Here is a 6000-nt window from a genome sequence, read left to right as displayed (position 1 = left end):
TACAGGGCGAGGGGGTTCTTTCGGACCACGCAGGGTTGGTTTTTCACTTTGAAAATGTGCAGGTAACATGACAGTTCCGAATTTATGGGGGAAAACCATTGATTTGCATAGAATCCGCTCAGGCCGGACATTCAAGCACTGCCAGTTTTCCTAGTCACAGCTAGGCACACACACACACACAGGGTCCGCGGCTCTGAAGGTCGTTATGGAGCGCAGGTTTCAAGCACAATTCTATTTTCAGTGGCAGAGACTTTCATATGCATGATGGAACATTTCCTACTCAAAGAGTTCGCAAAGCACCACCTTGAAATCTGTGATAGTTAAAGTGAGCAACAACACAACATCATAACAATGAGCTGGATGTTTGTGACAAAGAATCTGCATATCTATTTTTGTTTATTACACTACTTCTTGTATTACATGTCTTAAATCACTGAAAGTACAGTGGGGTTAACTAGATTTTTTAGATTGGCATTATCTTGCATTCTGGGACTTATAGTTTACCATTCATGATGTGAAAATTAACGCCACAACAGTATTATTTTGGCTTAACATGTTTTACATGTTGTCCTGTGGCTTTATTATGCAATTTGTGTGTTTTGTAAGTAAACCGTATAAGACATTAGCCCTCATTCCGAGTTTGGAGGTAGCCATGGTGCTATGTGCGCCATGGCTGCCTCCAAACCCAGGTCTGTGTCTGGTCTGGGTGAATGAGGATTTACCTGGACATTCCGACCTGTGCGGACCCAGTAAGTCCCCATTCACCCGACCATTCCCCATTCCCATTTGAGCCCCCATAGGGCTCAATGGGAATGGGGAAGGCGCTAATTACGGGCCTGCTAGCAGCAGGCCCGTAATTAGCGCCCTGGTCCCTTAGCGGGACCCGTAAAGAACGTGTGGTCCGACCACATGTCCTTTGCGGTTCCCGCTAAGGGACCTCGGAATTGGGCGGTAAGGGATTACCGGCACCGGTCTCCTTACCGGTGCCCGGTATCCCTTATCGCCCAACTTGGAATGAGGCCCATTATTACTGTAGACCTTGAAATCCAACAATTTGAGCCAAGGTTTGTGATCCTGGTCACCCCCTCCCCCACCCCTCTCATCAAAGGTACCCCCAGCCCCACTCGACAGAAATAGCCACCGCGGCCATCCCACTCCCGCTATTTTGGATGTAGCCAGAGTACTAACATTCGTATCGTACTTTACTTCTCCTTGTGGAATTTTATTTATTTATTTATTTATTTTCTTTCTACATTGTCTTTTACCATCTTCTAGTAACAGACTTCTTGGATTTTATCATCCTTGTGCAGCTGATTGTTGTGTGTTAATGTGATTTTTGGTGGCTCTGATTTCATATTTGATCAGTGAGGCTTTTATCCGAACGGGCCTCCTGCCCTTCTTTATTTTGCTTTTTCTTTGTAGCGTTAACAGTGGGCAAATTAATCTTGAGCGCTGATCAAAAAGCTGAACAAACACCTGACTTCAAACAAGACTCCTAGGGCCCACCTGTTGAGCAGGTCTTAGACACGCCTGTATAAAAGTACTATGCTATAGAGGAAGTGGTTTTACAAAACATAGTTTAATATGCACAAACATTTCATCTGACTATTGAAGCAGTAAAGACAATTCTTCAGTGTATAAATGATTCTTTTCAACATCAAAAAAAGTGTCCATTAAATCATTTCTAAAAGTTAAAATACAGTACCAAGTGTATAAATCACAAACGAGTGAGTACATAAGGCATTTTACATTAGATAATGCCTTTTCAATGGATTGTTCTAGTGCTGTATCTGTGCACCAGTGTATAAGTATTTTAATGGCCACTATAGTGCCAGCATATAGAAAAAAAAAACCCAAAACACTTGTACTATTATCACACAATTTTAAAGTACCACAGGCGCCTCACAAGAGGGGTCCTGTTTAACACCTAAAACCTTTTATATAGACAACATACACAATATGATGTCAACTATGTATAACACAGTCTATGTCAGCAATTTATTGCATAGATCTAAAAAAACACATGAGACCTGCTCATGCTAAATCAGGGTCGACCGGTTTCATAACCGTAACTTATTGTGGTCATCTTCATCAGGACTTTTAATTAAGAAGGTCTTGACTGCCTGTCTAGGGTCGCTGTCTTGCACCCCTCCGTGTGTGTTTCTATTCCTATAGATTATAGTTCAAAGGAAACAAAAAAAGGGGGATGGTCTTAATATGTGCCATTCAAACTTCTACGAGTCTATACTGCTATGCATATATTACTTTTAAATTGTATTCAAGAATATCATTAGGCTTTCTTACTATTGGACAAATGATTGTGTCCAAGACATGTGCCTATTATTACATTTAACATCAAAGGGAAGAGGGGGGGGGGAAAGGTTAAGGGGTAGGTGGGGGTTGGTTGTGTACAAACATGCACGGGAACATCTCCACATTCTAATCATTTGGTTGTGAATGGAGGTGAGAAAAAGAGGGGGCGGGGGGGGGGGGGGTTGGGGTGGCTACCCGTGGTGAAATGACCTTATAGCCCATATTAATCTGTGCGTTAACTTACCGCACTTAGCTGAAGAGCGTCACTGCTCTTGGGTGTCTAGGGACTAAACGCTTCCTGATGTGGAAGTACTCGATGTCATGCTCTAAGGTTATAGAGTAGACTCATGTACACCCTATAAAAATACATGATGCTTTTATTTACGAAATTTCCACTCGAAAAACGGCCGTTTTTTTAAAAAAGACAATGCAAGACTTATAAATTGCTGTCTCTTACCTTGCTAGCTCTGTTGAGTGTCTGTATCAGTGCTTTAATGCAACTGCACCAAAAATCGTGGGCTGGAAATTGCTTTTACACTCTGCACCTGCCAAGCTAGTACCTACATAGGAAAACGACGCTCTTCGGGCCATGGAAAACTCTATGCCCGGTCGGCCATTTTAGAGCATGACATCGAGTACTTCCACATCAGGAAGCGTTTAGTCCCTAGACACCCAAGAGCAGTGACGCTCTTCAGCTAAGTGCGGTAAGTTAACGCACAGATTAATATGGGCTATAAGGTCATTTCACCACGGGTAGCCACCCCAACCCCCCCCCGCCCCCCCTTTTTCTCACCTCCATTCACAACCAAATGATTAGAATGTGGAGATGTTCCCGTGCATGTTTGTACACAACCAACCCCCACCTACCCCTTAACCTCCCCCCCCCCCCCACCCTCTTCCCTTTGATGTTAAATGTAATAATAGGCACATGTCTTGGACACAATCATTTGTCCAATAGTAAGAAAGACTAATGATATTCTTGAATACAATTTAAAAGTAATATATGCATAGCAGTATAGACTCGTAGAAGTTTGAATGGCACATATTAAGACCATCCCCCTTTTTTTGTTTCCTTTGAACTATAATCTATAGGAATAGAAACACACACGGAGGGGTGCAAGACAGCGACCCTAGACAGGCAGTCAAGACCTTCTTAATTAAAAGTCCTGATGAAGATGACCACAATAAGTTACGGTTATGAAACCGGTCGACCCTGATTTAGCATGAGCAGGTCTCATGTGTTTTTTTAGATCTATGCAATAAATTGCTGACATAGACTGTGTTATACATAGTTGACATCATATTGTGTATGTTGTCTATATAAAAGGTTTTAGGTGTTAAACAGGACCCCTCTTGTGAGGCGCCTGTGGTACTTTAAAATTGTGTGATAATAGTACAAGTGTTTTGGTTTTTTTTTTTCTATATGCTGGCACTATAGTGGCCATTAAAATACTTATACACTGGTGCACAGATACAGCACTAGAACAATCCATTGAAAAGGCATTATCTAATGTAAAATGCCTTATGTACTCACTCGTTTGTGATTTATACACTTGGTACTGTATTTTAACTTTTAGAAATGATTTAATGGACACTTTTTTGATGTTGAAAAGAATCATTTATACACTGAAGAATTGTCTTTACTGCTTCAATAGTCAGATGAAATGTTTGTGCATATTAAACTATGTTTTGTAAAACCACTTCCTCTATAGACCGTGATTGAGTGTGACAATAATCTTGTAATTCTCGGTAAGAATTGAAATTTAACCTTGATTAAGGTAGAAGTAAAATTAACCCTTGGTGTTTTAGTAAAAGTACTATGCAACAGGCTTCTCATTCACACAGTGGTCAATGGAGGGGCCGGATTTTCATCCACTTGAAGAGAGAGAAGGATAGCAGGATTTTCTATCTAAATCTGGCTGATGGAAAGCTAATTCTAGGTAGCGCTGAGGTGCCGCTTATCTTAAAGTAGATAGAAAAAGAAAAAGAAAGAAGATCAAGCAATTAGTTGCTGCCACAATCGCTATCTTTAGATTTTTCCTGCCAGTTCACTCTCAGGCCACTCTCTTTCACTCACAAAGAATTTTGTTTAAAAAGAGGACATATATGGCATAGTTCAGTAGTCTAGTTGTAGGTACAATTCAATGTATTAGCCTATGGACTAACCAAACTTGTTTGGTAGGTTCTCTGAAATTAAAAATAATACAAGATTGCTTGTAAAATAGCCAGCGGTAGCTATCTGGAAGACATTGGCTCTGAGCTATCTCTGATTGTTTTCTAACAATCCATGAAAAGCGTAAACTCCAAGTTGCTTGGCTAAGTATGTAAATGACTGCCTCCTATTGCAACATTTACTGTCTAACGGTTTCAGTGGTGTATGTTCAATAGGACCACTTTCTTCAGGACAGTCTTCTTTTTAAAAAATGTTTTTTATTGTTTGTTGTTTTTAGTTCGTTTAACAAACTTTTACAACAATTCTGTTGTTCTTTATACATTTAGACACAATTTCAACATAAATCAAACCACAAAACAAGCAATTTACAATCTTCATCATATCAAATTTACACTTCACAGAGGTTAGCACATATCATTTTTTAAAACAAAGGGAATTAAGTTAATCATTATTCCAATTAACTTCATAATTCATATTCCTCCAATTACTTCACTAAAAACAATTTGCAACCTCCATTAATAAATACAAGTATATCAAACTAATTCATATGCACCTCTCTGGCTTCTTCAATTACTCATTATCAGTAACATGCCTCAGACACTGTGGGGGTAATTCATGGATTATTTGCGCCGAAAAAAAACGGATTTGTGCGCCATTCTGCCCGCAAATCCCCATTTGTTAAACATTCTCCCCACAGTCTAGATGTGCCACCCGCTCACACTATTTCTAATATTTTCCACATGAGACCGCTTCCCTATGTTCAGTGGCCTGTTTCATCAATTCAACCTGTTTCTTTATAAACATGCATTTGTTGTTAGATAGAGAGAGGGGGGGAAGTACTGTTGTTAGAGCATCTTCAAGTATTACATGCATATAAGATCCTCTGGGAGATTTTGTGGACAGTGGTTCAGAGTTTCTCTATCTCCCTCTCAAATATCATTGAAGTTATAGGTATAAGTTGTCAGTCATATACGACAACAACATAGATTTAGGAAGAACATTGGACACATGTACTATATTGTAAAGAATGATCCTATATGTTAGAGTCATATCCACCAATCATATGTTTGATAGGCGGTCTAGACTTTAGACTGGATCTCCTCGTCTATTGTGTGCAATAGACGAGCCAGACCTAACACCAAAGTTATATTTGACCCACAAATACAGCGGGTACACGGCCAATCCCTTCCACACACAGTCGAACCAATCTTTATTTTGCCGAAAGTATTTCGTCTGTGTGTCTCAAAGTGGGGACACTACACCGTTAAATGTTTTAGCGTTTCCTTCTGAAGTAGGTTCTCACAAAATCGGCACGTCCCCTTATTTACGATTAAACTTCCCTTAGACCAGTATTTGATTTTCTCATTTGTATGAAACTGGTTTAATTTAAAACAGAGGTATAAATCACATGCTCTCTTTCCCGGGAAGTGAATTAAATACTTTTGTCGAGGAGTACGTTTGGTAGGCAAACATGCAATTTCTGTGTACTGTTTATACTTTGCGGGAGCCTCTAT

The sequence above is a fragment of the Ambystoma mexicanum genome, chromosome 10 (genome assembly GCF_040938575.1).
Source record: "Ambystoma mexicanum isolate Mex_15411 chromosome 10, UKY_AmexF1_1, whole genome shotgun sequence".
NCBI lineage: Eukaryota > Metazoa > Chordata > Amphibia > Caudata > Ambystomatidae > Ambystoma > Ambystoma mexicanum.
Note: the sequence above shows the minus strand (reverse complement) of the source record.